A 27146-nucleotide genomic window follows, 5' to 3' on the forward strand; every position below is an offset into this window, starting at 1 on the left:
CTAACCACAGGCATAAAATGTATGTGTTGCTGGTAAATTAGAAACTTAAGTTGGATTTGACGGTGTACACACCGATAGACCGAGCGCAAGAGTAGCATGAAGCGTTTAATACGGAGTATAACGATCTTAGCACCATACTGCAAGCACATGTTGGTGTTGTGAGAGATAGATATTTAGAGAAAAAGAGAGAGAGAAAGAACGAGAGAGAGAGAGATGTAGATTGACAGAGATGGAGAGAAAGTGAAAGAAAGATGGAAAGAGAGTGTGAGTGTGCTTGTGTGTGTGTTTTGTGGGGTAGGTGTGTAGTGTTTTTGTGTGTGTGTGTGTTTGTGTGTTCTCTTGTGTGTAGGGGGTGGTGTGTGTTTGTGTTTCTCACGTGTGTTGGAGGAGAGGGGGTAGATGTGTAGTGTTTTTGTGTTTTCTTGTGTGGGGGGCGTGTAGGGGGGGTAGGTGTATGTGTGGTTATCTCGTGTGTTTGCGTGTGTTTCTTTCGTGCGTTTTGTGGGGAGTGTAGGGGGGGGGTAGGTGTATGTGTGTTTATCTCGTGTGTTTGCGTGTGTTTCTTTCGTGCGTTTTTGTGGGGGGAGTTTAGGGTGGGTAGGTGTTTGTCAATGTACGTCCGTGCGTGCGTTCACGCGATCGTGCGTGCGTACAGGAAATATGTAAGATATAAAATGATGGTGTGCAATAAAGTCAGATCGAAACATGCAGGAGATAGCTGATAGGAATATTGTATGTCGAATGTAGCTGTATTTATCGTTTCCAGTCCGGTAACTATTTTCAAACATAAAAGAAACAAAACATCCCATTCATGTTAATGGTAAACACCATCTGCTGTTACACACAAAAAGTCGTGATAATGGTGAGCAATATTTTCAATTCATGGCCCGTGTAAATTATTTACGACAGACTGATTAAAAATAATATCTAGCACAGAAAACATTCAGTGTATGGGCATGTGTGATGATTGGCCTTAGTTTCTACATTGTAAGCATTGAAACACGCCAATAGTCAAGTACGTCTCTGTCTACCGCAACCTGTTGCTTCGGTATACTCTGCCTCGACTTGCTAATGGCCGTCCTAAAAGGAAACAACAAATTAAATAAAAATAAATATACTGCCGTATGAGGTAGAGACGGCTTTATAATTGGTAATAAAGTAATAAATATCTTTAGAGATAAAGAGAAAGAGGGAGTGAGGGGGAGAGTGAGGAGAGAGGGGTGGGAAGAGGAGGGAGATTGTAGGAAGGAGAGAGGGTGGGTGGGGGAATATGAGAGAGAGAGAAAGAGAGAGAAATAATCGGTGTGTGTGTGTGTGTGTGTCAGTGTGTGTGTGTGTGTGTGTGTGTGTGTGTGTGTGTGTGTGTGTGTTTGTTCAGTGTGTGTGTTTTCAGGGTGCTAATCCCATGTTATAGTCCGTTTGGCTCAAAAGCGGACCGATGAATTGCAATCTAACTCGAAAACTAATAAACATATAATACTCAATGAAACGCTGATCATAATCAAAACATCAGACCAACTCTGTGATTTGTTTGCAGAATTTATGTCCTAAAATTAAAAATATGTTTAACAAACTATCATTAAAATGTTGACACAGTTCACTATTTGCTACGAGGGAGGAGTGCAGAGAAAGGGACAGCCAGGTGTTAGAGAGGCACGTGCACAAGTGCCGACAAAGTTATTGATTCATTAACCTTTGCTGTGCCGTCTCCTTTCTCGCACACCTGGCTGTCCCTTTCTCTGCAATCCTCTCCTGGTAACAAATAGTGAACTGTGTCAATATTTTAATGATAGTTTGTTAAACACCTTTTTTATTTTTAGGATATAAATTCTGCAAAAACCTCACAGAGTAGGTCTGACGTTTTGATTATGATCAGTGTTTCATTGAGTATTATATTTTTATTAGTTTTCGAGTTAGATTGCAATTCATCGGTCCAATTGTGAGCCAAACGGACTATAGTAATCATTTGAATGTTTATACAATGACGCCACTACCATATAAGCTACGGCAAATGTCACCACACACCTTTCAAGGGATATTTTTCAAAACATAGCTATAACAAGGGTAAAGGGAAGCTACTCCGGTCTGTTAGAATCTACCTGGTCATATTTCCTTATCGAACGTCACGAAATGCAGTCAGATGTCCCATATCGCGACAAAGAGAAACAAATCAAAGTTGGCTAAATCCAACTGTTTTAAATATTCGGGAAAGACTCAAAGACCACACAAAGCTCAACAAGCACAGGTGTGGTATAGAAATACCACTACCGTCCTTCACATTGCTTCTCAATTAAAATCGCCAGCGTTGCCTACTCCTGGCAATGGCAGCAACATCGTCCCTTTGAGATCCTGATTGTGTATACCTCAGTCTAGATATCTTTTTATAAGCATACCAAGCATCCCCGATCTTTTTCAGATCCGATTTGTCAGTCTGACTCCACAGCCGATTGACCATGGCGACGCCATGTTTGTTAACACGAATCCGCTCCAGCATACATGTATTTGAGATTTTGAGCCACTATTTGCAAGGATCCAAGGACTAAGGATAGAGTACATGACAACCTAATATGAAAATAACACAGCTAATCCTAAGGACTGTGAATAAAAATCAAGTAAACGTACTGCCTTTATATGTTTTATATGCACTAAAATATTATCATGTATGCGTATAAATAACTCAAGTATTGTATGCACTTAAATATGTATCATATATCGGTATTACCTGTGTATGTATCATATGCACATGAATATCATCATGTATGTGCACTACTTATACATATCCCACAGGTACGTACATATGTATATGTATGTGTATTCCTTATGTATCATATCCACTTAATTATGTATCATTCATGTGTATTACTTAATATGTATCACATATTCGTTTAATTATCTGTGTTTCATATGCACTTAAATATGTATTATATATTCGTTTACTTATCTATGTATCATATGCACATAAATATGTATCATATATTCGTTTACTCATCCATATATCATATGCACATAAATATGTATCTATATTCGTTTACCAAGTTATGTATCATATGCACTTAAATATCTATCATATATTCGTTTGATTAATTATGTATAATATGCACTTAAATATGTATCGTATATTCGTTTACTCATCTATAGATCATATACACTTAAATATGTATCGTATATACGTTTACTCATCTATATATCATATGCACATAAATATGTATCATATATTCGTTTACTCATTTATACATCATATGCACATAAATATGTATCATATATTCGTTTACTCATCTATATATCATATGCACATAAATATGTATCTATTTTCGTTTACTAAGTTATGTATCATATGGACTTAAATATGTATCATATATTCCTTTACTCATCTATATATCATATGCACATAAATATGTATCTATATTCGTTTACTAAGTTATGTATCATATGCACTTAAATATGTATCATATATTCGTTTACTCATCTATATATCATATGCACATAAATATGTATCATATATTCGTTTACTCATCAATATATCATATGCACTTAAATATATATCATATATTCGTTTCTTAGTTATGTATCACATGCACTTAAATATGTATCATATATTCGTTTGATTATCTAAGTATCATATGCACTTAAATATGTATCATATATTCGTTTACTCATCTATGTATCACATGCACTTAAATATCTATCATATATTCGTTTGATTATCTAAGTATCATATGCACTTAAATATGTATCATATATTCGTTTACTCATCTATAGATCATATGCACTTAAATATGTATCATATATTCGTTTACTCATCTATATATCATATGCACTTAAATATGTATCATATATTCGTTTACTCTTCTATATATCATATGCACATAAATATGTATCATATATTCGTTTACTCATCTATACATCATATGCACATAAATATGTATCATATATTCGTTTACTCATCTATATATCATATGCATATAAATATGTATCATATATTCGTTTACTCATCTATATATCATATGCACATAAATATGTATCTATATTCGTTTACTAAGTTATGTATCATATGCACTTAAATATGTATCATATATTCGTTTACTCATCAATATATCATATGCACTTAAATATGTATCATATATTCGTTTCTTAGTTATGTATCACATGCACTTAAATATGTATCATATATTCGTTTGATTATCTAAGTATCATATGCACTTAAATATGTATCATATATTCGTTTACTCATCTATGTATCACATGCACTTAAATATGTGTCATATATTCGTTTGATTATCTAAGTATCATATGCACTTAAATATGTATCATATATTCGTTTACTCATCTATATATCATATGTACTTAAATATGTATCATATATTCGTTTACTCTTCTATATATCATATGCACATAAATATGTATCATATATTCGTTTACTCATCTATACATCATATGCACATAAATATGTATCATATATTCGTTTACTCATCTATATATCATATGCACATAAATATGTATCATATATTCGTTTACTCATCTATATATCATATGCACTTAAATATGTATCATATATTCGTTTACTCATCTATATATCATATGCACATAAATATGTATCATATATTCGTTTACTCATCTATATATCATATGCACATAAATATGTATCATATATTCGTTTACTCATCAATATATCATATGCACATAAATATGTATCATATATTCGTTTACTCATCTATATATCATATGCACATAAATATGTATCATATATTCGTTTACTCATCTATATATCATATGCACTTAAATATGTATCATATATTCGTTTACTCATCTATATATCATATGCACATAAATATGTATTATATATTCGTTTACTCATCTATATATCATATGCACATAAATATGTATCATATATTCGTTTACTCATCTATATATCATATGCACATAAATATGTATCATATATTCGTTTACTCATCTATATATCATATGCACATAAATATGTGTCATATATTCGTTTACTTATCTATATATCATATGTACATACACATGTATCATATATTCGTTTACTCATCTATATATCATATGCACATAAATATGTATCATATATTCGTTTACTCATCTATATATCATATGCACTTAAATATGTATCATATATTCGTTTACTCATCTATATATCATATGCACTTAAATATGTATCATATATTCGTTTACTTATTTATGTATCAAATGCACATAAATATGTATCATATATTCGTTTTCTCATCTATATATCATATACACATAAATATGTATCATATATTCGTTTGCTCATCTATGTATCATATGCACATAAATATGTATCTATATTTGTTTACTCATCTATATATCATATGTACATAAATATGTATCATATATTCGTTTACTCATCTATATATCATATGCACATAAATATGTATCATATATTCGCTTACTCATCCATATATCATATGCACATAAATATGTATCATATATTCGTTTACTCATCTTTATATCATATGCACTTAAATATGTATCATATATTCGTTTACTCATCAATATATCATATGCACTTAAATATGTATCATACATTCGTTTACTCAGCTATATATCATATGCACATAAATATGTATCATATATTCGTTTACTCATCTATATATCATATGCACATAAATATGTATCATATATTCGTTTACTCATCTATATATCATATGCACATAAATATGTATCATATATTCGTTTACTCATCTATATATCATATGCACATAAATATGTATCATATATTCGTTTACTCATCTATATATCATATGCACATAAATATGTATCATATATTCGTTTACTCATCTATATATCATATGCACTTAAATATGTATCATATATTCGTTTACTCATCTATATATCATATGCACATAAATATGTATCATATATTCGTTTACTTATTTATGTATCAAATGCACATAAATATGTATCATATATTTGTTTACTCATCTATATACCATATACACATAAATATGTATCATATATTCGTTTACTCATCTATATATCATATGCACTTAAATATGTATCATATATTCGTTTGCTCATCTATGTATCATATGCACATAAATATGTATCTATATTCGTTTACTCATCTATGTATCATATGCACATAAATATGTATCATATATTCGTTTACTCATCTATATATCATATGCACATAAATATGTGTCATATATTCGTTTACTTATCTATATATCATATGTACATACACATGTATCATATATTCGTTTACTCATCTATATATCATATGCACATAAATATGTATCATATATTCGTTTACTCATCTATATATCATATGCACATAAATATGTATCATATATTCGTTTACTCATCTATATATCATATGCACATAAATATGTATCATATATTCGTTTACTTATCTATATATCATATGCACATAAACATGTATCATATATTCGTTTACTTATCTATGTATCATATGCAATTATATATGTATTATATATTCGTTTACTTATCTATATATCATATGCACATAAATATGTATCATATATTCGTTTACTCATCTATACATCATATGCACATAAATATGTATCATATATTCGTTTACTCATCTATATATCATATGCATATAAATATGTATCATATATTCGTTTACTTATCTATGTATCATATGCAATTAAATATGTATTATATATACGTAAGCATGTACATGTATTAGGTAGGATTGGATATTGCCCTGATTCTCATATTGCGATATATTGCAATAATTCAAGAGATATTGCAAAACATATTGTGATATATTGACTGGAAGGTTTCTGTCCAAGTGCGTACATCATAAATTCATAATAGCTCTCTGTGTGCGACACCATCTTCTTAGTTGTTATTACACCGTATGTTCAGGCTCCCTGTCCTCACTGTGTATGGGTGTATGCCGGTGGTGTACAGATACATGATATAGAGCCTTAATGTTGAATGTTTCATTGAAGTAACTGTATTGCAACAAAGTTTTGCGAACATAATGATAAAGGTAATAGTATAACATGATTTTCATGTTCAGCGTTGTTTGCTTCAACAGAATGTACTTCAATGCAGTATGTAATTATTGTTACTGTATGTCAGTGATTCATTCAGATTCAACTCCAACATAAACATGTGTTAACATGAACTGTTGTAAAATGAAACATTAACCTGATTTAGGTGAACTACTTCTGACCTCCAATAACTAAGATCCTTGACTAGAATGTCAAGATGTATAAGACGTTGGCCTTCATCATAAATTGATAACATATGTCCCATTATGAAAAAAACCCAAAATAACAAAATTGATTACCGGTAATATTGCACAGCCCTAGTTTTAGGCATACGTAACACATTTGTATATGTAACTTAAAATGCATTATTTGTACTTAAATATATATGTATCATGTGTACGTAGTACGTATATGTATTACTGTATGATATAGTGAAGAGATCAGAGTTCCAATGGTCCTCGCCATTAAGGGATGAACAATAGTTGCGCGCGCAGTTTGCTGCTTTTGCCATGCACTGCTCTTTATTCACAGCCGGTACCAAACAAACGCAAATGGCCGTACAATTATTTTTCGTTGTAATTGAAATGAAAATTGATAATATTTATTCAATGACTCACCATAATAACTGCTTTCTGCATCTGTTTCATTCGTGATAATTCAGGTATTCAAAAACAGAAATTATGAAATCTGGAATAACGTTCATTTTCATGGTTGCTTGCTGTTTGTGTAACGACGCACTTCGCAGTATTCCAGTTGTATGGAGGCGGTCTGTAAATACTCGAGTCTGGGCAAAACAATCCTATTATAAACAGCAGCATCAGTTTGATGCTAATCATTCGGATAGATGGAATATATGAAGGGACAGGACCACAGAATAGTTTCTTCTTTGACTGACTGACTGACTGAGTTTGGTTTTACGCCGCTTTAGCAATATTCCAGCTACATCACGGCGGGGAACACCAGAAATGGGCTTAACACATTGTACCCATGTGGGGATTCGAACCCGGGTCTTCGGCGTGACGAGCCAACGCTTTAACCACTAGGCTACCCCACCGCCCCTGTTTCTTCTTTGAGATCTGGATGATTCTTCATTCGAAACTCATATCGGGATCATTTCATATGATTGGTTGGTTGGTCGATTGTCAAACGCTGCACTCAGCAATATTCCAGCTATATGGAATCGATCTGTAAATAACTGAGTCTGTACCAGACAATCCAGTGATCAACAGCATGAGCATTGATCTAAGAAATTGGGATACAATGACATGTGTCAACCAAGTCAGCGAGCCTGACCACCCGATCCCGTTAATCGCCTCTTACGACATGGCGAATTCTAACCCGGATCTTCATTTGTCCATTTCATATGAAAATAATCTGATAATAGTCAATCACCGTCTCAAATAAAGGCTATGCAAATATCTTCTTCATACCAGTAAACACTTCGATGAGTACCACAACGCTCTGACCGTCTCTATAAAAACAGGGTCGATCATTCGCAATAGTACAATGATATCCAATCACATTGAAAAAATTAAACGGAGAACATGTAAACAAAGTGGGGGCGGTGGGGTAGCCTAGTGGTTAAACTAGCACAATGATATCCAATCACATTAAAAAAATTAAACGGAGAACATGTAAACAAAGTCGGGGCGGTGGGGTAGCCTAGTGGTTAAAGCGTTCGCTCGTCACGCCGAAGACCCGTGTTCGATTCCCCACATGGGTACAATGTGTGAAGCCCATTTCTGGTGTTCCCCGTCGTGATATTGCTGGAATATTGCTAAAATCGGCGTAAAACTGTCATCAAAGTAACATGACTTTAAAGCTAAGCGTCTGTCCATAAGATATCGCCAGAAAATCGGTTGCTGGGGGCCCTTGAAGATGATTTTACAAACGCTTCAAAATCTCTTCGTTCCCTAAAAATCCTTGGATTTCGTACTAACACTTTGTTCAGCTGTAACAGTATTTCATTTAGAAGCATTGATTTCTGTCCATTTTATACCATTCATTATCCGATATGTCTGCACCAAGGTAAAAAAGCGAACCAATTAAGATTTCATTTCACCCGTTCTGGCTAGCTTGACAATTGACTCGATCAGTGGAAAATGAAAAACGCTGAATATTTCATTATTGATCAGAACAAATGATTTTTAACAAAACCGAGTCGTATTAAATAGCTGTATGTTTTAGACTAGGTTCTGGTCCTGCCAACAGTGCAAGTGGGTTAAAATCAGATCTGTCACTCAAACACTACACCCCTTCACGTGTTGCAATTATTGAGAACAGTTGACTTTTAAAGGCATTTAATGCTTATTTTACCTGCGCTTCCGTGAATTTGAATTCTCCATGTTGACGATGAGTTGTTTGTTGTTTAACGCCGCACTCAGCAATATAACAACTATATGGCTGCGGTCTGGAAATAATCAAGTCTGGATCAAGCAATCCAGTGATCAACTGCATGAGCATCGATCTACACAATGCCATGCATCAACCAAGTCAGCGAGCCTGACCACCCGAACCCGTTAGTAACCTCTTACGACAAACGTGGTTTGCTGAAGTGAGTGAGTGAGTGAGTGAGTTTAGTTTGACGCCGCACTCAGCAATATTCCAGCTATATGGCGGCGGTCTGTAAATAATCGAGTCTGGACCAGACAATCCAGGTTTGCTGAAGAATAATTCTAACTCGAATCTTTACGGGTCTGTTGACGAAGACGAAAGCTGGACAAAACATTCTACTTTGTCCAAACTTAGTGAAAGGTACAGACAGGTACCACTGATATCCCAAGTTGAATACGATACTGGAACATTCTGTGTATATCAGACATGTGGAAACGAGTTCAACATTCTCTGCATTTTCTATATTTTCGAAATATTGAAGTATATGTTATGAACGATAAGTAATCTCACACACTCAATAACTCACTCACTCACTTACTCACACACTCACTGACTCACAATAGTCTCTCAGCAACCTTTACTGGTTGTAAAAACAATTTTGTGGATCTGGCGACTAGGCTCGATGACTTATTATCACATACAGCTGTATCGTCGTACCCGACGGCTCAATCTTTGTTCATTACATCAATCACATGATTGTTTGGTCGAGACTCGATTATTTACAGGCGACCCAGATGGACTATTAGCGTGGTGCTAATCAACATACAAGTCTAAATATCGATGTGGTTTTGAATGGAGTATAATGGAGAATATTATAGAGTGTTTGTTTGTTTGTTTGTTTAACGCCGCACACAGCACAATACAGAGAACGTTTCAGACAACAAACACATGGCTCCGCAAAAGCGATAAGGAAACTAACTGTGCTATGTTTTAAAATGAGCCATTCTAAGACCACCGAGCGGTTACTTAAAAACTACATCTTTAATTTCTACCAGAGCTCTAGATTGGGACAAGGGTATGCTATAATTAAAAGCGTATGTTACTTCAAAACTACATCTTTAATTTCTACCAGAGCTCTAGATTGGGACAAGGGTATGCTATAATTAAAAGCGTATGTTACTTCAAAACTACATCTTTAATTTCTACCAGAGCTCTAGATTGGGACAAGGGTGTGTTATAATTAAAAGCGTATGTCAAAATTATACCGGCAAGGAGTTAGTGTGCTTTCAAATCGCATTAGCTCAGCCTTGGAGAGTACAGTAATCTTGTATTAACTTTATTGCTTTGATTGTGCCGTCCATCTACACAACACTCGTTCCATGGTACCACTGGTAACTGGTTGGCAGCAGGACCTGTCTCTCCATAAATACAGGCAAAACATATGTACATTCAAGTATAATCGAAATTAAATTACCGGGGCGGTGGGGTAGCCTAGTGGTTAAAGCGTTCGCTCGTCACGCCAGAGGCCCGATTTCGATTCCCCACATGGGTACAATGTCTGAAGCCCATTTCTGGTGTCACCGGCCGTGATATTGCTGGAAATATTGCTAAAAGCGGCGTAAAACTAAACTCACTCGCTCATTGTTTACCACTTATCGAGGGTTAGTAGGTGTATACCTTTTTTCAAGGTAGTTTACAACATAAAGTTCCATCAAAGTAAACCGTGTATTGAGTAAATCTGCATTAATTTTTTGAATTGTAATTACGACCATGAAACGTTTGTAAAATTAGTTATTATACGTAAAGATTATCAAATGAATACGATAATATTAACACCTATTTGCGATTGTTGCTAACTGCACCATCCGTTTGGTCACTGGGGCGGTGGGGTAGCCTAGTGGTTAAAGCGTTGGCTCGTCACGCCGAAGACCCGGGTTCGATTCCCCACATGGGCACAATGTGTTAAGCCCATTTCTGGTGTCCCCCGCCGTGATATTGCTGGAATATTGCTAAAAGCGGCGTAAAACTAAACTCAGTCAGTCAGTCGTTTGGTCACAAATTCGCCACCTTGTTGTCGACTGATAACCAGCATTATGGTTTAACTGACACTTCTAAAATCAATCCGGTTTTGGGATGGGCTATAACAACATTCGTAGAAATTACTTTTGGCTTACATATTTCTGTACCGTCCTTTCCGGTTTTGGGATCGGCTATAACACGATCGCACATACTTTCTCCTGGCCTTTATTTATTTTTATAACACGACACAAACACAAGCCTTTCCGGGATAGTACGACCAAGGCTATGTGATGACATAGTCACCTGTCATGGCACCCCTGCGCACGCACCCTCCGTGCCGTTCGGAACGTACAGGTGGGTTGATAAAACACCTCGTATCTAATCAAGATAAGACAGGTGTGTGTGTTCCAACTGTAGGTATTGTCCAAACTGGAGGTATAGTCAGTCTAAGTTTAACGAATAATCCTGAGCCTAAGTTTACCTATAGATTGACAGGAAGTGTAACAAAAATAAAACTTTGTTCGTTTCTCAATACTTGCATTTTATGAAATAATAACACCAAATAACGATGCTTGATGTCTGACTATGTACATACATTGTCAGATAATATCATTTTTAAGAAATGTTAATTTAACTTTCGCGTGGAATTTAAAGAAAACATTACCCACAATGGCGTTCGGCATAAATGGTATATAAAGGAAACTGGTCACCTCGTGGTTGGGCATCTGTATTAAATTTTGGCATGGAAGCTTTTGGCAATATTCCAGCAACATCACGGCAGGGAACACCAGAAATGGGCTTCACATATTGTACCGATGTGGGGAATCGAACCAGTGACTTCGTAGTGAACGCTTTAACCACTAGGCTAACCCTCATCCCACACCTTACGGAAACTTGTCATTTTAAGTACAGACAGTTACGCGGCTTATCCGTTAAGGAGCGTTTTAATCCTTTAGCCTTCACCATCCCCTCCTTTTTCTTTAAAAAGAATATTTTGACCGCTTTATTTGAAGACGATTACCATCATTGATATGGCGTGCAAGGTAACCTCCCCTCTACCACAAAACACTCCTCCTAACAACATGGTATTAGCCCTTGGATTAGTTGTAATTCGTCTTGCTCACTCCTTGTAACCCGTCAGGATCCGGGATAGAATTCTTCAGCGACCCCGATTGTCGTAAAGACACTAAGGTATTGGGTGGTCACTGGTCAGACTTGGTTTATATATCACCCAAGCCCATTTGCGTAATATATGCTCATGATATCAATCACCGGATTGTGTGGTCCAGGCTCGACTATTTACGACAGCCGTCATACAACTGAATATTGCCGTGCATCGTTAAACCTCACCCGAACATTAACATAAAACATAAAATTTGTGAACAATCTCCGTTAAATCTAACTGGGTCATCTTCACCCCAGATACCCTATTCATATCATGCAACTTAAAATTCTTCGCAGTCTTGATGTCAACAGTTTCATGGATAAAAACCAAATTAACGTGACTGATCCACGATGGCGTGGCTTTTTTCTCACGTTTATCGATCAGGAATGATTAAAAGCTCTTACCTTCAGACTGCCATTGTGGAGATATTTTATTGAAAGCAGACATTCATTTTTTCAACAAGCGAGCGTGAAAATCACATTATTTTTCTCGTTTGCAGTGAACATTTCACAAAGTCCCGACAGAACCCGATCTGTTGGTTATATTGCAAATCCTGGAGGTATTGTTCCAGACCTCGTAAGAATATTTCTGTCTGGTCTCGGTGCGGGCATGCGCAGTAGGTGTTTCATCCCGCAGATAAAAAAGGAATCGTTAACATTTGGCATTGAGCGATTCGCAAAAAGCCTGGTTTAGATGGGTTTCATGTATAGTTGATGTAAGAGCAATTTTCCTTCAGAATCAATTTAAAGAATTTATTTGACGCTGTAACACACAAAGCCAGGAGCACAGATACATATTAGGAGAAGAATCTCCGTATTTACCGTTACCTTTCAGACCACAGAAAATATGTACTTGGTCTCGAAGGTGAGGGTACCATTCGTTGTTTTTCAATATATAATTTTAATGATAACAACTTGATATAGTCTGGAGAGAGGAACACACAGACAGAGAGAGAGAGAGAGAGAGAGAGAGAGAGAGAAAAGGTGGGGAGAGAGAAGAGAGGAAGGGGAGAGGAGAGAGAGTGAGAAGGAGAAAGGTGGGGAGAGTCTGGAGAGAGGAACACACAGAGAGAGAGAGAGAGGGGGGAGTGAGATGGGGGATGGGAAGGGTACGAGAGAGAGGAATGAGTGGGGATGGGGTAAGGCAGAAAGGATTGATTAAAAGTAATTTGTTCTCCAGGAGATGCTTATTTTGTTTAAGCCTCAGGTTGTATGTACTAAAATTTTATTAAGTTTAATTGTGTGGTATAGTCCAGCTCAGCAACCCGCTGAGTCAACATATTCACCATAATCCCGGGGCACAAATCCCAAACTACACATATAATAATCGATATTATATGAAGCTTTGTTTCCACGCAATTTTGCACCTTTAAATTCATTGTTCCAAGATGATTAATATACTACTCACACTTTGATAAGGATCACAAAAATTCACAACTTTACTTAAACGTAGATTTTTAATTTGAAATTGTATACATTTAAAACTGGCTAAATAATAATATGGTAACCCCTCTTTAGGCAAACAGCCACCTTAACAAAGTGTGAATAGTATGTGATCTGCTTCAAAACGGTTAGCTTCCATGATCGTCATCGCTTCACCGTTCCTCCCAGCTTAAGATAACAGGCTGTGACATAATACGGGAATACTGTTCAAAGCGGCCGTAAACCAACTCACTCACTGACAGTCGCCACTTACTTATATATCACTGAGGCAAATTTGTGCCTATCGAACCAGAGACCATATAATAGATTACTAATTACAAATAGATTATAATAATAGATTACAAATAAATGGTTTCAGTTTTGTAATTTGGTGGATATATAGACCTGTGATTGGATGAAATTGTGTAAGGTGTTTATTGTGTCGTACACTGCACATCCACATAGTAATTAAAACTGACCACATTTTTACATATTTAGTAGTGTCGTTTTTAACAAGACTACTTTTGCTAATTGTGTGCACAGATATTTTCAAGAAACGGACATTTGGTGCGGAACTGTGTTCACCTTCCTGTGTTCACCTTCCCGGTAATGGAGCTCTCTAAGCTCTCTAAGCTCGTTTTATTATTGCAGCGTAAACGGCGGACTGCACGAGTAAGCTCATGTAATGGCTGTTGACAGCCTGAATGTTTTTTTAAAAAAACCTTTATAGAAATCTTTTGGAAAACATTTGATTTGTACAATCTTAAAGACTTACTGCAGTGCAGTGCTTCGATCGTTTTTTTAACGTGTCTCTTGGACATGGCAGATCATACAGATCAAACCCTTTATCACGTGACTGCTCGAAGTCACACATTGCTTTGTATTAATTGCCGATACAAGTAAATATTTCATGTAATCATGCATATAATGTTTATGCATGGTCCCTCGTAGTTCCATGGGATTAGATGTTTTTTGTCTTCTTATCTGTGTTTCTGAGTGCATTGTTGTACGGAAGTTGAGACTAGAATAGAATCTGTCTGTCTTAATTGTGTATGAAATACAATACAGATCTGAATCAGATCTGAATTAGTAACGATTTGTCAGAAACGTATTTCAGTTTATAGATCGAGTGAGTGCAAGGGTTGTTACATGTTTATAAATACCAGTGAGTGAGTGACTTTAGTTTTACGCCGCACTATTCCAGCTATATGGCGGCGGTCTGTAACTAATCGAGTCTGGACCAGGCAATCCAGTGATCAACAGTATGAGCATCGATCTATGAAATTGGGAACCGATGGCATGTGTCAGATATGTTGTGGTTACAAGATACGTTACACTGTGATAGCACAGTATCTTTTGTCGTTTCCATTTTGGGGATTACACTGATATTAAAACAAAACGTTTGAATGTTAGATGATACCATTCTCTTCCCACAGAGGTTACTTGTCATATCTTCCTACGAACCTCTGTTCTAATACGGCAATATTTCCCGGTTCTCGTAAAATCCCCTAGCGGCAAAAGATCGCAACACGAATTATCTCCCTTCTTTCTATCCAATCAGAACACGTGTTACATCGACTTAGATTCAACTTGACTAACACAAGCAAATGTGGGGCCACAAATATCCCCCATCTGCCGGGGACTTGTGTTGATGTTACACACAAGACGTTAAATGGCTAGCTTGTCCGTTGTCAACGAGGGCGATGGAGACGCCACTGATCCGCCATAACATGACTGAGTTCTGTTTAGAAGAAACGTTTGCGCATCGCGCAGGGGAAGAAGTTTAGTTTTCTCGAAGCATACGGAAATTACCGAGGCCTTGCGAATTATCACTTTTGAAACAACGTCGCTGATTGCACAACTAAATCTGATTGCCTCCAATCACGAGTCTTGAACGCTCACACCATGAAAGGGCCGTATTAGAACAGAGGTTACGTAGGAAGATATGACAGGAGTAAATCTCTGTGGGAAGAGAATGAGATGATACATGCATTGGAGATACGACTATGACTGTATATTTGTAAATAATCGAGTGTGGACATGACAATCCAGTGACTGGAATCATGAACATAGATCTACGCAATTGGGACACGGTGACATGGATTAACCAACAATGATGTACTGAAGATGCAAGCATGCTGTATTGATGATATAAGAAATTATGGTGTGTTGGCCACACAACCATGGTATATTGGTCATACAACAATGGTCTATTTATGATACAACCATGATGTATTGGTCATACAACAATGGTGTATTGGTGATACAACCATGATGTATTGGTCATACAACAATGGTGTATTGATGATACAACCACGATGTATTGGTCATACAACAATGGTGTATTGATGATACAACCATGATGTATTGGCCATACAACAATGGTGTATTGATGATACAACCACGATGTATTGGTCATACAACAATGGTGTATTGATGATACAACCACGATGTATTGGTCATACAGCATTGGTGTATTGATGATACAACCATGATGTATTGGTCATACAGCAATGGTGTATTGATGATACAACGAACACGCTAATAACGGATATAACGAACTGTTTGTTCATGTCACTTAGAGTATAATTTAGTCGAAAAGAAACTACGGCTATAACGAACTGAAACTAGCGGTCGCTTTAAGTTCGTCATAACCGTCGTTTACTGTGTATATACATAAAGGACCCCCTGCCATATCTCACGACTGGAGGGCGGTGGGGTAGCTTAGTGGTTAAAGCGTTGGCTCGTCACGCCGAAGGCCCGGGTTCGATTCCCCACATGGGTAAAATGTGTGAATCCCATTTCTGGTGTCCCCCGCCGTGATGTTGCTCGAATATTGCTAAAAGCGGCGTAAGATCAAACTCACTCACACGATTGGATGAGCCCCGATCTTAACCCTTTGGAGCATATCTGGGACATGACTGGTCGTCGTGTGCAACAAAGGGATCCTCCTGTACAGAACCTGGCCCAATTGGAAGCTGCTTTACACGGGGAATGACGTAGACTGCCCCTTCAGAGTCAGGAGGATGACAGGGGGTATGAGGAGGAGAGTGCTGGCTACCATACAGTCACATGGAGGTTACACTCGGTATTGACCTTGAATCGTGTAAGATACGCAAAATGACATTTTGACTGTTCACATTCATGAATAAATTCGACATTAAACATTCCAGGGAAATACTTGTATAGACATGGTTTTGTATGAAAATCAGCGGGTTTTTGTTTTTTTAAATGAGCAATTATCATCATACAAAAGTCAAAGGATCATACGGGTCAGAAAAACTCATGTTTTTCCATCGTTGTCACCACGGGACGTTTCATGTACGTGTTGAAAACCTATCATTGGTGGGCGCGTAATTAAGTTCTTTGTGTGTATATATAGCGCATGAGAATACAAGTTACTTTTAGTATTATTATCAGTATTATTATTCGCATTGTTATCAACCCTGTCGTAAACTCATGGCGCTATGCAATGAAGTCAATTTGGACACTGTTGTCACTAAAAAAATAAATTATATACACTGCCCTTCAAAATGTATCACTAGTGTGTGTACTTCCCTTGCACACTTCCACAAGATCCAGTTTTTATAGTAACCCGTTCACCTGCCGCATCACCTCCATCACCAGGAGAATTCACTGGCCACTTCAGAACACGTCTCTCATATAAATCAGCTTGTATTTGAACTGATCGGAACTTCTACAAATCACACGCTCTTCCCGTGTTAATGACACAGAAACAAAAAGGACCCGTAGAAGATGTGATGAATATTTGATGTCATGGAGTTGGAGAGATAGAAATCAGATCACACCTCGTCATTAAACAGACCCCGGATATTGACGGCCGCATCTTTAACTCCATCGTCTGTACAATGCCTGGTTGTAGTTGCCACACAACGTCTTTGACAGCACAACATCGTCGTTACAGGCAACGCCCTTGACAGAACCCCTATGGTTACATACGTAATGACGTCAGATCAACGTGAAAAAAGTGCGGTTATTTCGTGCGTCGAATGTATGGATTTATTTGATTCAGGACTATTGCGTTCTAACTGTGGTCATGGGACAACTCACGTCATCAACTAAACAACTATGTGCATTGTTGCACGAAGCGGATCAATTACGTACAACGTAACAGACGTGTTTTCTCTCAACTGAAGGTTGTGATCGCACTTAAAGCTATTAATCGGAACCATTCGACGGTTTAACGATCTGTGTCAATTAGAACATACGTTTTATTGTTACTGAGTTTGGACAATTGCTTCAGTCATAATATCCTGCTGTGTGCCTGAGTCAAATACCGGAAGCAATTCCTGTTTTACTGCGCCTGTTGACCCTTGACATTGATCCCTGTTGCGGAGGTGAATGTAAAAGTCGTGTTTGAGACTTGATCCGGAAAACGGAACGATGGTCTGAGCAAACATACCTATTTTCCATAGGTACAAGCAGTGCAGATGTTGTCCAGCACATGGTGTGGTAGAGAACTATTGCTTCATTGTGAAGCATAGCATCATCCTAACGCACGTACTTAAGTGTTATCGTCAACGATTTTCTTAAGTTCTGGGGATCAGGGACACCAAAATGTAAGTGCAAACACCAAACGAAGAGTATTCTTCCTAAACAATGTACAACACAAAAGGGTCAATGGCACCAACTTCCGGTTCAAAAATCCGGACTTGCAAAGAAAGATATATTACTCATTGTAACTGCATCGGATATCACATGCACGCAGGGTGGACACTGTATTGTCCGTGCATCGATGACCCTTTCATTTGGTCATTTAATTACATTCTACAGTTGTGACCCCTATTCTTCTAACCGGATATCATCTTCCTCGACTAAAGACGACATATCAACATAAGGCCGTTTCCCACAAACCATCGCCGCTGATGAACAGAGATTTCTTGATCTGTTTGGAAAGGCTGGATCAAGTCTTTGTTTTTCTGTATCACGTGGACTTAATGCCTATGGATTTTCCAAATACATGTAAACGTGGAATGTGTTTTCTACCAGAAGCATGTTATGACAACAGACTATAGTGCAACTTCAGAGAGAAGGTTAAAACCAAATGGTACGTTTAAACATTGTTTCAATTGAGTTTCCTGAAAAAATGCTATTTACTGTCCGTGACTCTGTGTGTTTTTAAACGTTGCACATAAAGAGTATTACAGGTGTCAATATATGGATTAATGGGATATATGATACCTGATTTAGGTTCATGTCTTTGAGAAGATATCTGGGTGTGGATTAACGATTTTTGCGAGACATCGGAATCGGCGGGTGCAAGGCACATGCTTCAAAGCCTCTCTTGTCTTTGAACGGATGGCAGCAAATGTTGGTTTAGAGGGTTTGGCGTCGTGTATATCAGAGTGATTGTGTTCCTGGTAGTGCCAGACAGAGACATGTTTCAAGATTCCAGTTCGGGACAATGGAACCACGCATGCCAGGGACAATTGCCTGTGTTCTGGAGCTCGTGTAAATAGCGTTGTTTACTTGGAAAGTTTGTGTTACCTTGCTTCAAAGTGGCATAACACATTAATTATATTGCGTTCACTTTTATATTTTGAAAGGCCTTCTATGACATGTCTTGTTTAAGATGTACAACATTCCGATTTTGGTGCTATGATATCGACTTGGCACACAGAACATGCATGTTTTGATATAGTTTTGTACAAGATTTATTGTGACGTCACAAGTTCTATAAAGCACTTGAAGGCCAATTTGCCTTATTCACTTTCGAATATTTACGACAGGAGTCAAATGTCCTGAAAAGGAATTTTCATAAAGACTATTATGATTACATATGCATTCCATTAATAGGAAAGAACTGATCATCGGACAGGAACAGACTGTTCCTTGTACGACTTTTGCCAATGTCTCCGTCGACGACTGCGACATCCCCAATTGATGTACACGAATTCTACTTGCATCAGTTTCTCTGAAACATCGGAGAACTGATTCTGTGCCTGAACTACATTGCTTTGAACTGCGTTTATGCTTTATTGTGCTTTAGAGACATGTATACTTATGCACAGTAAATACGGAACACATATTGTGTATGAACTCTGGAACATATATCAGTGTGTGTAAAGCAACCAAGGTTATTTCCTCCAGGGATTGAGGGAGTAGTACCAATGTGGACGTAATTCTTATAAATCGTTGTAGGAAGGCTCGCCTAATATTAGGATTCAGCGTCATATTTCGACACACCAACGCCACTTTTCAAAGAATTTCTCCGGGTGTCTGTGTAACATTCAGTCACCAGTCTGTGACCTTTGTCACCTGGTATTTCTCGCCTTGATAAACGTCCGGACCGAAAACTATCGGCACGTTTTAAGATTCCTGACAACCAGTGCTCGAGATAGACAATCGGATTTACCGTTAGACCAAAATGGCGGAAGCGGAAATCATGTCGGAGTCTCCGAAAGAACACCAGGTTAGTGGGAGTTGTATTTTTTTTTCATTAGCTCTAGTTGATGAACTATTGATGATTCTTTCAGCACCGTCTGGCAGTAGTGTGTTGCCTTCTCTCAGCGGAACAGACCGATTTTGTGAAAGTCGTATAAGTGTGGAACTCTCGTGTTTATGTACTTTTTCAGTTAAATATTTATCTTATTTCTTCCATTCGCGCGGTGCCATGGGGATTCGGGCCAATATGCTTTATCGGAACGTCTACTGATGGTGTGTTTCTGACATTGATAAGGCAATATCAAACATAATCATCATCATGATAATAATAATCATCATCATTGCCGTTGTCTTCGACATCATCACTGACACCATCTGTTCTAAGTGTGGATGGGTAGCTTAATATTTAAAGAATTCGCGCGTCATGCCAAAGACCCGAGTTTAATTCTCGACATGGGCAAAATGTGTTGTTATATTCTGATGCAAAAGTTGAAAATATAAAACTTGACCGGAAATCAGTACGTACCAACAAACAACAAACCCGTGTAAAATAATTAACAATTGAACTCTAAAGTTTACGAATTAAAACAAAATTTAAATTCATTACAAAGGTATTAAGTTACAGTGGCAACACAACAAAGGCAGTATGATCCAAACACATTGACTATAACAACAAGGACAGATATGGTAATATTCACCTCACCGCAAGAAAGGTCAAGTTTAATAGCGCTAGACTGAATATACAGGTTACGAACGATCTCTTCACAATTGCTGATTGTGTTTGTTTGTTTGTTGTTTAACGCCGCACTCAGTAACATTCCAGCTATATGGCGGCGGTCTGGAAATAATCGAGACTGGACCAGACAATCCAGTGATCAACAGCACAAGCATCGATCTATTAGATCAATTAGGATATGATGACATGTGTCAACCAAGTTGAGCCTGACCACCCGATCCTGTTAATCGCCTCATATATAACACGGATATAACACGCCTAATATAACACGGATGTTCACGGGTAACAATTGCTGATATATTTTAACTTGAGATATAATGATGAGAGGCAAGTGTTAGCTCCCATAACAAACCTAAACAGACTCGAGAAGATTCTTCAACTCCCTGGGTCAGAATATAGTGTTGGGAATTGGTTAAAATCTCATAATTGATGATTGGTTTATTACAACCGATCAATCATCGAAAACAATCGGTTAGCGTCATTAGTGAAATTTGGTAATGCACATAAAAATATGGAAAAACATGTAGTTCTTTTGGGTTTTTTGGCAAAATTTCACATCTTTAAAGGATGACTAGTATGTCAGGAACATAAATTTCTTGGAGTCTTTAAAATATATTCAATCATGATTTGAAACGAGCTTGTAGTGCTTATGAAATGTAACAGACAAAACCAACCTTGTGAAAAATATTGTTTATGAAAACAAGTGTTCCAGAATTGCTTGTGTTCGATTATGAGAAAACATGATCGATTGCTTGGTCGTTTAGATACTGTGACCAATCTTCGATTATTTCAATCAATCGGACCACCACTAGTCAGAATATAGTGGAAAGGCCCATAGGGTTGTAGTACCATGTTGTCCCGCGCCGGATACAACTGAAGTTTGCCAAAACAGGCGTAAAACCATACTCATCTTTGGTAATATTATGTTTCTGGCAATGTTTAAAATTAACAATTTTTCATTTCTATGTTAAAAATTAACATATCGGTTTCTGAAAAAAAAAAAAATCTTTAAGGGAAAATGGTACCACAATGGCACCATCTGTTGATAGACGGGTAATGACCTGCTAGCGCATCCGAATCGATGCCATCTCACCAAGCGCCAGCTGACAATCTTTGCCGTCCACTAAAGAAATGCTTAGATCTCTGCTTACTGTTTGCATTATTCATTAGGTATTATTCCTTGGAGAGGGATTCTGGTACAACACACGTACACTAAAGTCTAGGCCAAAGTTACAGCACACACATGAGATTGATGGTGTTTTCATTTTGCTGAGAATTTGATCTGTGTATATTGGAACTGGAATTAATGTCTATATGTACAGGTTGGCGTTGCAGTGTGATATTGATCGTATAGGGAATGTTCTGAGCAATTGTCGAACCCAATTAGTCGACATACTCATTCGATTTACGTTGAAATTTCCAGGGGTGGGCCAGTTGCCTGCGGGTCCCGTCGCTTACGCCGAGTTGCTTCCGTTAAGTTGCGTTAAGGTGAAACGTGTTTTAACAACCCGTAGCAGACGATTTGTAGGGACAGTAAAGAATCTGATCGTAATGAATTCGGATTTTGTGTTCTTTTTAAGTCCCATACAACTCGTATCTCGTGAGATTTTCACGCATGACTCGGCAACAAGGATTCGTTAAGTTCAGGAGAGACGCTAGTGTTTAATGTCAGTATATATGCGCATGCACGCAAGCACGCATTCAAACGCAAACAAATTATAAATAAAAGAGAACCTTAATCGGTGTAGGTTCTCACCTGGATTATCAAACGAAACGCCGTTCAGTTGTTTCTCTGGAAACATGACGTTTATCGCACTCCGTCAGTCATGTCCCCGCCCCCCGTTGTTCAACACAAACAACGCGACGTCACCCGACATCTGAGGTGGACACAGATCTCAGCAATTTGACTGATCGAGAGTCCGCGAGTAGGAATTAGTCTTATGTCTTACAACTCGGCTGCGACTAGTTGTATGCGATTTAAAATCATTATAATCAGGGTGTTCTGACGTTGCAACCGTGTTGCATGCCACAAGTTGTTACTAGAAGTCGCACCGTGAGAACGCACCTCAAGGCGTGTATGAAACCTATGGTCATGTTTTCGAATCGCATATTCGCTATAATGATGGTTGATTGGTTTCAACCATATCCATTGTTTTTTTGGCAAATGTGAATTTCATCAACCCATGCTTGTCGTAAGAGGCGACTAACGGGATCAGGTGGTCAGGCTCACTGACGTAGTTGACACGTCACCATATCCCAGTTGCGTAGATCGATGCTCATGCTGTTGATCACTGGATTGTCTGGTCCATACTCCATTATTTACAGGCAGCTGTCATATTGCTGGAATATTGCTGAGTGCGGCGTAAAACAACAAACAAACGACGAAAAATATGGTTTTGTACATATAACTGCAGCTCAGTTCCGAGACACGCATCGGCTTAGGTCAGTCAGTGGATGATGTAACCTCTAACAATGTCCAGACTCGATTATTTTCAGACTGCCGCCATATGAATGGAATATTGCGGCGGCGTAAAACGGCATAAAAGTAAACTCACTCACTCTCTTTCACATTTTGTCATGAAGCTTAGTCTCACTTAAGATTTTGCTAAGACCGTTTCATGATCTAGTCTTAGCCCAAGTCTTAGCTAAGCAAAATCAACCAAACTTAAGACAAATTTCGTGCTAAGCATTTTTCAAACTTAAGACACTTTCGTGATCCCGGGGCCTGACTTCCATTTGTTTTGTCATCACACAAACTTTCAACCTTCAACACACATCTGAGTGCATCTAACACGTGAAACCCACCCGCGGGCACATCAGTGGCTCTTTAGTGACAACTGATAAAGACAACATTGTACAGTCTCCTGGCAAACTTAAGATCAAGACAAGACAAACTGTGAGAGAGAGAGTGAGTGAGTTTAGTTGTGCGCCGTTTTAGGCCGCCACAATGTTCCAACTAAACTGACGTACAAAAGAAAGTACACACCTGGTGCTTTTAGATTACTTTCCAAAGAGCGACGTAAATGTTTTGAAAAGAGTTTTTACAGTGATATATAAGTCACAGACTTTCCTAATATGTTGCCAAAACACCACAGATATCGTGCCCAATTGCGAAGTCGCCAGTCAAAATCACAACACTTTTCAAATAATGCAAAAACACCATGTGTGTACTTTCTTTTCTACGTCAGTTTATATGGCGGCGGTCTGTAAATAATCGAGTCTGGACCAGACAATCCAATTATCAACAGCATAAGCATCGATCTACGCAATTGGGATACGATGACATGTGTCAACCAAGTCAGCGAGCCTGACAACCGATCGCGTTAGTCGCCTTTTACGACAAGCATGGGCTACTGAAGATCAATTCTAACCCGGATCTTCACGGGTCAAAATGTGAAAGATGAAATTCACATTTCCAAAAAGCAATGTTGTTGTAGCACCCGACTTACTATGTCTAGCCTATAAGCCACACCAAAGATACAGTACAACCAGAAATTATTGAGAATTTAAGATTGTAATTTTTAAAAAAAAATTCACTCATTACTCACGTATTCAATGTGAATATTACCAGAACATAACTCCAGATTCAAAGACAGGTGAACAGTTAGTATTTTGTCAAGTCACTATGGGCAGCAATGCAGGCTTCAATGCGGCGGGGCATACTACTGATCAAAGAAGTTAGAAAGTCGTGGTCCTTGCTGTCCCAATATCGGACCACCTCTTCTTTCATTTCAGCAATATTTGTCAGAGTTTTCTTATTAACACTTTCCTTCATAAGTCCCCAAACATTTTCTATTGGATTTAGGTCAGGGCTATAGTTTGGCCAATCTAATAATGTCATATTTTGGGTCCGAAACCAGGCCTGTGAATGCTTTGAACGATGTTTTGGGTCGTTGTCCTGCTGGAAAATCCAAACATTTCCATAGAACACGTGAGCAGATGGAAGTAAATGTCCCTCGAGAATATCTGTGTACCGCTCACTGTTCATATTACCTTCAAATACACAGAGGGGCGTTGCACCTAACACATATATGGCACCCCACACGTTAAATTTAGGACTGTACTTTAGGCGTTGATACAAAGGTTTTTCAGTTTGTTTGGTCCAGAATTTCAGTGTATTAGGAAACAGCAACACAGAACTTTCATCTGAGAAAATGCCATTGTCCCAGTTAAAATTTCTATGCTGTAAGCACCATTTCAACCTTCGCTCCTTTTGTTCAGGTTTCATGATCGGTGATGGAATTCCTCGACTTTTCTGCCAACCCATTGCATGCAGCTCAGTTCTAATTGTCTCCTTACAGACAGCCACAGTTCGTCTATCAATCATATCCAGCCTTAAGTTTTCTAAACTCCTTCGTTTGTTTTTAGAAACAAGAATATCAAGCCGCCTCCTGTCACCGCCAGTCAATTTTCTGGGCCTACCTGCGCCTCCCTGGTGCTCAGTGCCATATCCATTTGCAATATTTTTCAAAACACGATAAACAGTGGACAAAAGGATGCCTGTTCTACTTGAAATCACTTTAGCTGATCTGATGTCCTTGTTGTAATACTCTAAAATCAACTTCCGCTTCTCTAAATCATCCATACTGAGGATCACTGAAAATGTCGACTGCTAGCCAGTAAACAAAGGGGGATAACTCTTCACAAACTAATGAAAAAGGATTAACGGAGTTGTCTCTCTTGAATGAAACCAAGCACTTGATAGCTGGTCAAGGCTGTTTATACTAGAAATCCAATTTAACGTATTCCTAAAATTCTCAATAATTTCTGGTCATGCTATATGTTTGTCACTTTGTTCACTGGTTTTGCACCTATAGATATGTCACCGGAAAGCCATTGGTTCGAGATCCGCTATTTCACCTTGCATAGTGTCTGTACATATGTCTGTGGAACTGTCGGTGTATTTCCGTTCACCTGGTGATCACAGGCAGCTGTGTGTGGAGACTCCCAGCTGCTCGTGGAGGTCACACAGATAGCGGAATTAATGTAATATGTCATCAGTCATAAACATTGCCACTTTCCGTGTAGAGCAAGTTTACTGTTGTTCAATCTACTGTAGTTGCGTCCCTTAGACGGATTAGGATCTTCTCATTTGGTCTGAACGACTAGAATCTGTATTCGGACTAACCCCTAACACAGGCTGACGCATCGTTATATAACTGAAATATTGTTGAAAGCAGTTTGACTGAGATTTGTGTATTTGTATTTTACTCGTCAGTGGCTGATCAACGTCCCCAGCTAAGCCTGACCACCCGATCCTCATTTTCGTCCCTTCATAGATTTAATATGTCCATGTCCTCTTGCAGAAAGGTATGTAATAATGAATATATTCAAAACTAAATATGTAATATCTTCGCTTTTGTCAATGTTATAAACATATGACAGCCGGAGACGTTTGTAATGGCCTTTAAACCTCATAGTGTCGGGGATCGAACACGGTCTTCAGGTACCAGGTCCTTCTTGACTACCCAGCATATAATAAACGATGACTTCAGCTCATTATATTCAACCAGCGCAGCGGTAACGATGAAAAAACCCTCACCTTGTTGACGTTCAAATTTCAACTCTTATTAAAGTAAGCGCCCTTAAAATCATCCCCACGCTCTCGACCGGGCTGCTCTGTACTGTGAAGTCTGTCGCTCACGAAGAAGCTCCCTGGTTCTGGACGATAATGAAGAAAACATCTGTTAATGATCTGTAACTTGAGGATATTTATTGAGGAGCTTCGGCCAGGAACTTCCCATTGAACACGCAATGTCATTACATAAACTGTATTTTTCTCCACTTTAATTCCAACAAACAGCACATGTTCCTTTGCCCGTTAGACCCCAGGGTAATGACACGCTTCTCGTTATCTGCATCCCCTCGCTGTTTCAATGAATTAATTAATAGATACGTAATTACTTTGAAGTAATGGAATTTCAACCTCTTCAGGATCTCCTGTTATTGACAACATGGTATTTGATATCGACCGAGTTGTTTTTAGTTACATCGGGAGAAAGGAAAATTGCCACATATTCTCCAGGGTGTTAAGAAGACTTCTGAGATATTCGAAGAGAGCGATT

General features: G+C 37.9%; 1 long non-coding RNA gene across 1 annotated transcript; it reads right to left on the reverse strand.

The window, feature by feature from the left end:
• Nucleotides 1-873: 873 nt before the first annotated feature.
• On the reverse strand, nt 874-27104 carry LOC124288776. The gene is made up of 3 exons (XR_006901516.1): nt 27008-27104; nt 26624-26742; nt 874-1080 (listed from the first exon to the last, which is right to left on the reverse strand). It is a non-coding gene; the product is annotated as an uncharacterized LOC124288776 (long non-coding RNA).
• Nucleotides 27105-27146: the final 42 nt, after the last annotated feature.

Source organism: Haliotis rubra, unplaced genomic scaffold (assembly GCF_003918875.1).
Source record: "Haliotis rubra isolate DU_JTF1 unplaced genomic scaffold, ASM391887v1 Scf424, whole genome shotgun sequence".
Lineage (NCBI taxonomy): Eukaryota > Metazoa > Mollusca > Gastropoda > Lepetellida > Haliotidae > Haliotis > Haliotis rubra.